The sequence below is a fragment of the Bos indicus x Bos taurus genome, chromosome 28, assembly GCF_003369695.1.
Source record: "Bos indicus x Bos taurus breed Angus x Brahman F1 hybrid chromosome 28, Bos_hybrid_MaternalHap_v2.0, whole genome shotgun sequence".
In the NCBI taxonomy this organism is placed as follows: domain Eukaryota; kingdom Metazoa; phylum Chordata; class Mammalia; order Artiodactyla; family Bovidae; genus Bos; species Bos indicus x Bos taurus.
In genome coordinates this window covers 29,027,943-29,038,888 of record NC_040103.1, presented here as the reverse complement: position 1 = coordinate 29,038,888, position 10,946 = coordinate 29,027,943, and the positions used below count along the sequence as shown (strand labels likewise).

Sequence of the window (10,946 nt, the reverse complement as noted above, 5' to 3'; positions counted from 1 at the left end):
CCTTGACTTCGTATTCCAGGATATGTGGCTCTAGGTCAGTGATCACACCATTGTGATCATCTGGGTCATGAAGATCTTTTTTGTACAGTTCTTTTTATTCTTGGCACCCCTTCTTAATATCTTCTGCTTCTGTTAGGTCCATACCATTTTTGTCCTTTATTGAGCCCATCTTTGCATGAAATGTTCCTTTGGTATCTCTACTTTTCTTGAAGAGATCTCTAGTCCTTCCCATTCTATTGTTTTCCTCTATTTCTTTGCACTGATCATTGAGGAAGGCTTTCTTATCTCTCCTTGCAATTTTTTGGAACTCTGCATTCAAATGGGTGTATCTTTCCTTTTCTCCTTTGCTTTTCACTTCTTTTACAGCTATTGTAAGGCCTCCTCAGACAGCCATTTTGCTTTTTCGCATTTCTTTTTCTTGGGGATGGTCTTGATGCCTGTCTCCTGTACAATGTCACAAACCTCCATCCATCGTTCATTAGGCACTCTGTCAGATCTAGTCCCTTAAATCTGTTTCCCGCTTCCACTGTATAATTGTAAGGGATTTGGTTTAAGTTATACCTGAATGGTTTAGTGGTTTTCCCTACTTTCTTCAATTTAAGTCTGAATTTGGCAATAAGGAGTTCATGATCTGAGCCACAGTCAGCTCCTGGTCTTTTTTTTGCTGACTGTATAGAACTGCTCCATCTTTAGCTGCAAACAATATAATCAATCTGATTTTGGTGTTGGCCATCTGGTGATGTCCATGTGTAGAGTCTTCTCTTGTGTTGTTGGAAGATGGTGTTTTCTATGATCAGTTTGTTCTCTTGCCACAACTCTATTAGCCTTTGCCCTGCTTCATTCCATACTCCAAGGCCAAATTTGCCTGTTACTCCAGGTGTTTCTTGACTTCCTACTTTTGCATTCCAGTCCCCTATAATGAAAAGGACATCTTTTGGGGGTGTTAGTTCTAAAAGGACTTGTAGGTCTTCATCAGTTCAGTCGCTCAGTCATGTCCGACTCTTTGCGACCCCATGAATCGCAGCACACCAGGCCTCCCTGTTCATCACCAACTCCCAGAGTTCAGTCAGACTCACGTCCATCGCATCGATGATGCCATCCATCCATCTCATCCTCTGTTGTCCCCTTCTCCTCCTGCCCACAATCCCTCCCAGCATCAGAGTCCCTTCCAATGAGTCAACTCTTCGCATGAGGTGGCCATAGTACTGGAGTTTCAGCTTCAGCATCATTCCTTCCAAAGAAATCCCAGGGCTGAGCCTCTTCAGAATGGACTGGTTGGATCTCCCTGCAGTCCAAGGGACTCTCAAGAGTCTTCTCCAACACCACAGTTCAAAAGCATCAATTCTTCGGTGCTCAGCCTTCTTCACAGTCCAACTCTCACATCCATACATGACCACAGGAAAAACCATAGCCTTGACTAGACGGACCTTTGTTGGCAAAGTAATGTCTCTGCTTTTGAATATGCTATCTAGGTTGTTCATAACTTTCCTTCCAAGGAGTAAGCGTCTTTTAATTTCATGGCTGCAGTCACCATCTGCACTGATAAAAGTCTGATACTGTTTCCCCATCTATTTCCCATGAAGTGATGGGACCAGATGCCATGATCTTCGTTTTCTGAATGTTGAGTTTTAAGCCAACTTTTTCACTCTCCTCTTTCACTTTCATCAAGAGGCTTTTGAGTTCCTCTTCACTTTCTGCCATAAGGGTGGTGTCATCTGCATATCTGAGGTTATTGATATTTCTCCCGGCAATCTTGATTCCAGCTTGTGTTTCTTCCAGTCCAGCGTTTCTCATGATGTACTCTGCATATAGAACCGTTCAATTTCAGCTTCTTCAGCATTACTGGTCAGGATATAGACTTGAATTACCATGATATTGAATGACTTGCCTTGGAAACGAAGAGAGATGCTTCTGTTGTTTTTGAGATTGCATCCAAGTACTGCATTTTGGACTCTCTTGTTGACTATGGTGGCTACTCCATTTCTTCTAAGGGATTCTTGCCCACAGTAGTTGATACGATGGTCATCTGAGTCAAATGCACCCATTCCAGTCCATTTTAGTTCTGTGATTCATAAAATGTCGATGTTCACTCTTGCCATCTCCTGTTTGACCACTTCCAATTTGCCTTGATTCGTGGACCTAACATTCCAGGTTCCTATTCAGTGTTGCTCTTTACAGCATCAGACCTTGCTTCTGTCACCAGTCACATCCACAAATGTGGGGTGTTGTTTTTGCTTTGGCTCCGCCTCTTCTTTCTTTCTGGAGTTACTTCTCCACTGATCTCCAGTAGCATATTGGGCACCTAGCAACCTGGGGAGTTCATCTTTCAGTGTCCTATCTTTTTGCCTTTTCATACTGTTTTGGGGGTTCTCAAGGCAAGAATACTGAAGTGGTTTGCCATTCCTTTCTCCAGTGGACCACATTTCACTCTGGTAGAAGTGTATTATTTATCAGGAATGGTACTGGATAACTTAGAGAAATAAGAATGAATTATCAGTACTAGAGAGTACCATTTGTTTAGTTACAAGATTTATCAAAATGAAATGGATTTCATAGTCCAATTTTCTGATGTCCTTGGATATTATTCTACCACACTCATGAGTTTTGCAAAAGTAACTGTAGTGGAACAGTAAAGTTCTTGGGTGCCTGTTTTATTAAATTGTTTTTGAGGACTTTGAAGTTTCCTTTGTGTGTGAATGTAGCCTTCAGTTAAATATATATTTTGATGCAGGAAGACTAAGTTATAAAAAATTAATAGTCTTATCAAATGTAAAAGTTTATATTCTGCTTTTTGAAGCCTTGTTGAGTTCCTATTGCAGCACTATTCAGCTGAGATTAGTTGTATAAAAAAAGATAATCACAGGTAAAATGAGCTCTAAAATCTGAAAAGAAAACCCTTACATTTTTGTCATTTGGTTGTTCCAATTCCTACCAGATTTATTTGTAATACAGATCTGTTTTAGGCTAAGCACTTTAAAAGATTCAGAACAGAACATCTTAAAGAGAATATGTAGAGTGATGTGCACATTTCATGACTTTATTTAGAGAGATGAATTTTATCCTTAGTCAAGTCTACAAAGAGCCAAAATTATTATTTTAATACCTTCCTTAAAACCATAAATGCAATTAAGCTCCATTGCAATTTAGGTTTTATATGAGTTTGGATATATAAGGGGTTAAATCATACTATGTATAATAACCCTGTAGTTGGTAACTCATAGATGAAGAAATACTTAAATTTACCTATGTATTCTATTTTTTACTTTACATTTAAAAGGCAGAAAAGTTTAAGGCTCTGTAACATGAAACACTTTCAGATTTTTATCATGAAATGGAAAAAATTCCTTATTAAAAATAATGTGTTATCTTTCCACATTCCCTTACAACAACGTGAATCAGCCATAAGTATACATATATCTCTTCCCTTTCAAGCCTCCTTCCTGCCCGAAAACACCTGTTCCCGATATGCTCAAAGAGCTGAAGGAGAGCATGGACAAAGAACGAAGTCAGCAGGTAATATATGAACAAAATGAAAATCAGTTTAAAAGAACCAATTCTGGAACTGAAAAATACACTAGAGGGATTCAACAGCAGGTTCAAGTAGGCAGAGGAATAAATCAGGCAACTTGAGGACAAGTCATTACAAATTATCAAGTCTGAGGAGTAGAAGGAGTACAGAAAAGTGAACAGAGCCAAAGGGACTTTACGTGACACCATCAAACAGCCTAGTGTACAACATTATATGAATTCTTGAGGAAGAAGATTTCTGGGAGATAATTTGAAAAAATAATGGTCAGTAACTTCGCAAATTTGTAGTCATGTCAGTCAGTGAAAGTGAAAGTGAAGTCTCTCAGTCGTGTCCGACTCTTTGTGACCCCATGGACTGTAGCCTATCAGGCTCCTCCGTCCATGGGATTTTCCAGGCAAGAGTGCAGGAGTGGATTGCCATTTCCTTCTCCAGGGGATCTTCCCGACCCAGGAATCGAACTGGGGTCTCCCGCATTGCGGGCAGACGCTTTACCGTCTGAGCCATGTCAGTCAGTAGTCTGACAAATTCCAGAAGCTTAAAGAATCCCAAGTAGGATAAACTCAAGAGAATGACCCTGAGATACACTAATCAAACTCTTGAAAGATGAGCAGCAAGAGAGGACTGAATTACTGTCCAAGGAATCCTGAATAAGATTATCAGTGGGTTTATTAGCAGAAACCTAGGACGTCAGAAGGCAGTGCTTTACATTTAAAGCACTGACAGTCAAGAACTATGTACATAGTAAATCTGTTCTACAAAAATAAGGGAGAAATTTAGACATCTGCAGATAGACGGAAGCTGAAGGAGTTCATTACCACTAGACCTGCCCTATAAGAAATGCTTCTAGTTGAAAGGGCTCTAGACATTGACTTGAAGCCATAAGAAGACATAAAAATCTATAATAAAGGTAAATGTATGGACAACAGAAAAAGCAACATTGTGATTTTGGTTTATATCTCTTTTCCTAGAGAATTTAGAAGACAAAATGGATAAAAATAAATCTGTTAATGGGTACAATATATAAAGTTATAATTTGTGACTTCACTAACAAATGGGAGTAGATCTATACAGGGGTAGAGTTTTCATTTGTAGTTACAGAAACTGTTATTAATTCAGATTATTATAACTTTAGGATGTTATATGTAGTCCACATGGTAAACACCAAGAAAATGTCTAAAGAACATATGCAAATAGAAATGAAAAGTAATCAAAATGTGTCATTACCAAGAAAAGGCAGTAATAGAGGAAAGGAGAGGGGAAAGCTCTTAAGATACAAAGAAAAGAATAGCAAAAGTAGTTTTGCCATCCCTAGCAAGGAAGGTTCACACATTGCTGGTGGGAATGTAAAATTGTTCAATCACTGTACATTCCTCTTTTGAGTATGTTTCCAAAAGTAATGAAAGTAGATGCTCAAAGAGATATTTATTTGTACAGTCACTTTAATAGCAGCTATATTTACAATAGCCAAAACACAAGCAATCCAAGGGTCCATCAATAGACAGATGGATATGTAAAAGATAAAGAGGACAGTTTTTAAAATAAAAAGAAAATGACACTGAAAATAAGCAAAGAAGATCTAACAGAGATAATGAGAATCCCTAAATAACAAAACCAAGTAAAGAGAATCAAAAAACTTTATGTAGTGTGAGTGCCTGACAAGAAGCTGTTAATTGCTGACACATCCATTTCAAAGGCATCCATCTTAAACATACCGTCAGCTGTATGACACAGCTACCAGCAAAACAAATAGATAAGCAATCAGGCTGTTCCACCCCTGGAATTCCCCTTTTATTAATAGAAAGTCTTGTGTCCTAGATCAGCTGTCCCCAACCTTTTTGGCACCAGAGACTGGTTTTGTGGAAGATTATATTTTCCCATAGACCTGGGGCAGGGGGATGGTTTGAGGATAATTCAAGAACATTACATTTATTGTATACTTTATTTCTGTTATCATTACACTGTGATATATAATGAAATAATTCTACAACTCAGCATAATGCAGAATCAGCGGGAACCCTGAGCTTGTTTTGCTGCAACTAGGTGACCCTATCTAAGGGTGATGCATGATGGGAGTGGCAGATGAAGCTTCACTCTCATTCACCTCTCACCTCCTATAGTGCAGCCTAGTTCCTAACAGGTGGCTGGGGACCTCTTTCCTAGATAAATGACAGTTCTACCATATCTGTTTTCCCCTTCCCATGCCCTGGTCCCACTTATACTTGAAATTTGCCAATACTGAGGCAGGCACAAAATCTCAGGCACCCTATCCTGGGAACTTAATAAAGGCAGAATCCTCCAGATTTGTGCTCCCCCCTACTCTGCCCATGACCAACTCTGTGGCCCTGGATAGTGCTGTACCCTGTAGGATCTTTGAGTAATGTTGTTCTTTAAAGTTCCCTGATGGTTTTTGCTGAGGTGCTCCCTGCAGTCATAGTTAAGAACCACAGGGCTGTTCCGGCCACGACATTGGCTCTGGTCCAGGAAATGTCTGGGGCTCTCCACAAGTAACAGGGACCCAGGCAAGTGTCTCAGGCATTCCTCTCCAGCATCATCACTATGAGTAGGCTGAGATGGACACAACACTTTCCCAAAAATGTTTAAAACTATATATTGAAAGAGCAGGGACTTGTGCGCCAGAGAATAACAACTCAGAATAACCAACATCAATATGTACTTGTAAAATTACCAGATTTTAAAGAGGGAAAAAATTCCTTTGAGCATTTTGGCAAAAAGACCACATTACTTATAAAGGAGAGAGAATTAGATCATTATTAGGTGTTGACAGCAACACCTTATCCTAGAAGAAAACGGATATAAAATATATTTAAGATAGTCAAGGAAAGAAAATGTGAACAAAAGGTTTTATATACAGCATAACTAACCTTTAAGTATAAAGGCACAGACAAATCTATCAACATGCAGGAACTCAGAAAATATTGTTCCTATGACACCTTCCCAAGAAATCTAGAGAATGAACTGATACCAGAATGGAAAGCATGAAATAGATATGAAAGATGATGAAAATACTAACTATCAAACCCATAGGATAGAGCAGCAGCTACAGAAAAAATTAACTTTTATAGTATAAAATAAAGATTTAAAATTAGTGTACTTATGGTGTAGCTACTCTGGAAAACAGTGTAAAGTTTCTTCAAAATGTTAAAAACAGAACTATGATCCAGCAGTTCCACTTCTGGCTTTTTATCAGCAGGAGTGAAAGCACTAACTTGAAAATATACATGCACCCCATGTTCTTTGCAACACTGAACATGGAAGCAACCTAAGTGTCCATCAGTGAATGAATGGAAAGAAAATGTGATACATACACACAATAGAATATTAATCATCCATAAAAAAGAAGTTTTGTCATTTGTGACACCATGAATGGACCTTGAAGATTATCATGCCAAGTGAAATAAGTTGGACAGAGAAAGATAACTATTGAGTACGATATGATCTTACTTGTACATGGGATCTAAAAAGACAAAATGGTAACAAAAACCTAAACATGCAGATACAGAGAAAAGATTTAGTGGTTTCCAAAGGTAAGGGGTTAGGGTAAAGGGTAAAAAGGTGAAGGTGATCAAGAAGTACAACTTCCAGTTATAAATGTCAGGTCTAGCTGCCATCTTGCATCCCCACATGCATGCGCCTAATCTCAGCTGGTCTGCCCAAGACCACCTGAGCACCAAACCTAGTCCCCAGCGCAGCCCCATTTCCGCTCCAGCAAGATGAAAGAAACCATCATGAACCAGGAGAAAGTTGCCCACACAAGTGTGCACTGGTGGGAAAGGAACTGCTTGCAGAAAGAAGAAGGTGGTTCATAGAACAACCACGGCTGATGACAAAAAACTTCAGTTCTCTTTAAAGAAGTTAGGGTTAGACATTATCCCTGGTATTGAAGAGGCGAGTAGGTTCACAAATCAAGGAACACTGATCCACTTTAACAACGCTAACGTTCAGGCATCTCTGGCAGCAAACACTTCCACCGTTACAGGCAATGCTGAGACACAGCAGCTGACAGAAATGCTACCCAGCATCTTAAACCAGCTTGGTGCGGATAGTATGACTGGTTTGAGGAGACTCGTCAAGCTCTGCCCAAACAATCTGTGTACGGAGGAGCACCACTTGCCAGAGAAGAAAATGATGAAGGTACAGATCTAGTGGATAATTTTGACGAGGCTTCCAAGAATGCAGCAAACTGAATTGAGTCAACTTCTGAAGAAGATAAAGAAGTTACTGGGAGCTGCTATTTTATATTATGACTGCTTTTAAAATTTTGTTTATGGATCTGATAAAATCTAGATCTCTAGTGTCTTTAAGCCAGCCACTGGACACTGCAGCTCTTTTCAGTTTTTGTTTATATACAATTCATTCTTTGCAGCTAATTAAGATGAAAAGCCTAAAAATAAAGTTTGAAATAAAGACTAATAAAGTGCTCTGCTTAATAAAAAAAAGTCACAAGGAAAAAATGTAACTATGTGTGGTGATGGATGTTCATGATTATTGTGATGATCATTCTGTAATATAAATACTGAGGCATTCTATTATACACCTGAAACTAACACAATATTATGTGAAGTATAATTCAAAAAAAAAAAATGAACACTCCCAAATGTCAGTGGTGCAAAGGTTGAGAAACCCTGATTTCAGTCATTTGATTAAAAATAGCTGAAAGAAATAAACTAATTGTGGTGAAGTGCTTGTTTGAAGAAGCACTGCCTTTAAAGTTTTCAGGTTGTATTATAGTTGAGCCTGATAGATATATTGATCACATATGTTCTTCATCCTATTCATTTTTTCTTGGAACATTAAAGGGCATTATAAAAACCATAATAATCTGGTTTCCACCTTAAGAAGCTGGAAAACTATACAATAGAGAATATTAGCAATAAAAATAAATGAAGGAGTGATACAGGCTACAAGGTAGATGAACCTTAAAATATACTAAGCAAAAGAAATTAATCACAAGGGGCCTTATATTGGTAATATGATGCCATGTATTTGAAATGCCTAGAATCAGTCAGTCAGTTCAGTCACTCAGTTCAGCTCAGTTCAGTTGCTCAGTCGTGTCTGACTCTTCGAGACCCCATGAATCACAGCACGCCAGGCGTCCCTGTCCATCACCAACTCCCGGAGTTCACTCAGACTCACGTCCATCGAGTCAGTGATGCCATCCAGCCATCTCATCCTCTGTTGTCCCCTTCTCCTCCTGCCCACAATCCCTCCCAGCATCAGAGTCTTTTCCAATGAGTCAACTCTTCACATGAGGTGGCCAAAGTACTGGAGTTTCAGCTTCAACATCATTCCCTCCAAAGAAATCCCAGGGCTGATTTTCAGAATGGACTGGTTGGATCTCCTTGCAGTCCAAGGGACTCTCAAGAGTCTTCTCCAACACCACAGTTCAAAAGCATCAATTCTTTGGTGCTCAGCCTTCTTCACAGTCCAACTCTCATATTCATACATGACCACTGGAAAAACCATAGCCTTGACTAGATGGACCTTTGTTGGCAAAGTAATGTCTACTTTTGAATATACTCTGTAGGTTGGTCATAACTTTCCTTCCAAGGAGTAAGGGTCTTATAATTTCATGGCTGCAGTCACCATCTGCAGTGATTTTGGAGCCCCAAAAAATAAAGTCTGACACTGTTTCCGCTGTTTCCCCATTTATTTCCCATGAAGTGATAGGACCAGATGCCATGATCTTTGTTTTCTGAATGTTGAGCTTTAAGCCAACTTTTTCACTCTCCTCTTTCACCTTCATCAAGAGGCTTTTCAGTTGCTCAGTTGCGTCCAACTCTTTGCAACCCCATGGACTGCAGCACTCCAGGCTTCCCTGTCCATCACCAACCTCTGGAGTTTACTCAAACTCATGTTCATTGAGTTGGTGATGCCATCCAACCATCTCATCCTCTGTCATCCCCTTCTCCTCCCGCCTTCAATTGTTCCCAGCATCAGGGTCTTTTCCAATGAATCAGTTCTTTGCATCAGGTGGCCAAAGTATTGGAGTTTCAGCTTCAGCATCAGTCCTTCCAGTAAATATTCAGGACTGATTTCATTTAGGATTTGACTGGTTGGATCTCCTTGCAGTTCAAGGGACTCTCAAGAGTTTTCTCTAACACCACAGTTCAAAAGCTTCAGAATAGACAAATCTAAACAGAAAGAGGATTAATGGTTTCCTGGGGATTGGGGTATTAGAGAGTGATGGTATTAGATTTCTTTTTGGATTAATGAAAGTATTCCCAAGTTGATTGTGATGATGAATACACAATTCTTTGAATATATTAAGTCATCAAGTAGTACATTTTAAGCTATAGAATTGTATGATATATTAATTTTGTTTTAGTAGAAGTGGTGTTTTTTTGTTTTTTGTTTTTTTTCTGTTTAAGGCAAGAAAGAAAGAACAAACCAAAAGGAAGCAGAAGAAAACTAAGAGCAGAAATAAATGATATAAAAACAGGCAAATCATAGAGAAATTCAGTAAAGCCAAAAAATATTTTCTTGAATTGATAAATCCTTAGCTAGACTGATAGAGTCAAGAGAAAAGAAACAAATTACCAATATCAAGCATCAAAAAAGGGATATTACAACAGTTTTTACAAGTATGATAAGGATAATGGAATATTATGAACATTTTTATGTCAATAAATTAGACAATTCATGTGAAATTGACAAATTTCTTAGAGACAAATTATCAAAATTTCCTCAAGAAGAAACAGCCTGGACAACCCCATATCAAGTTAAGAAACTGAATTAATAATTAAAACCATTACCACACTATCCCAAGAAATAAAAATGGTTCAATATTTTAAAAATCTGATGGCCAAAAAGCAGATGGAAAGATGTTCAACATCACTAATTATCAGAGAAATGCAAATCAAAACTACAATGAGGTATCGCCTCACACTGGTCAGAATGGCCATCGTCAAAAGATCTACAAACAGTAAACGCTGGCAAGGGCATGGAGGAAAGAGAACTCTCCTACACCGTAGAGGGAATGTAAACTGGTATAACCATTACTGAGAACAGTATGGGTGTTCCTTAAAAAGTTAAAACCATAACTACCATATGATCCAGCTAGCCCACTCCAGGACATAGATCCAGAGAAACCGTAGCTAAAAGATACACACACCCCAATAATCACTGCAGCATGTTTACAGTAGTCAAGACAAGGAAGCAACCTAAATGTCCATTGACAGAGGAATGAATAAAGAAGATGCGGAACATATATACAATGGAATATTACTGACCTATTAAAAAGAATGAAGTAAGGCCATTTGCAACAATATGGATAAACAGATTATCATATTAAGTGAAGTCAGGCAGAGAAAGATGATTTCACTCAAATGTGGAATCTAGTTCTTTAAAAATGGTATAAATGAACTTATTTACAAAATAGAAGCAGGCTCACAGATTA

The 10,946-nt window shown here is 38.6% G+C and overlaps 1 pseudogene; it reads left to right on the top strand.

The window, feature by feature from the left end:
- Positions 1-6,881: 6,881 nt before the first annotated feature.
- On the top strand, positions 6,882-8,595 carry LOC113885579 (annotated as a pseudogene).
- Positions 8,596-10,946: the final 2,351 nt, after the last annotated feature.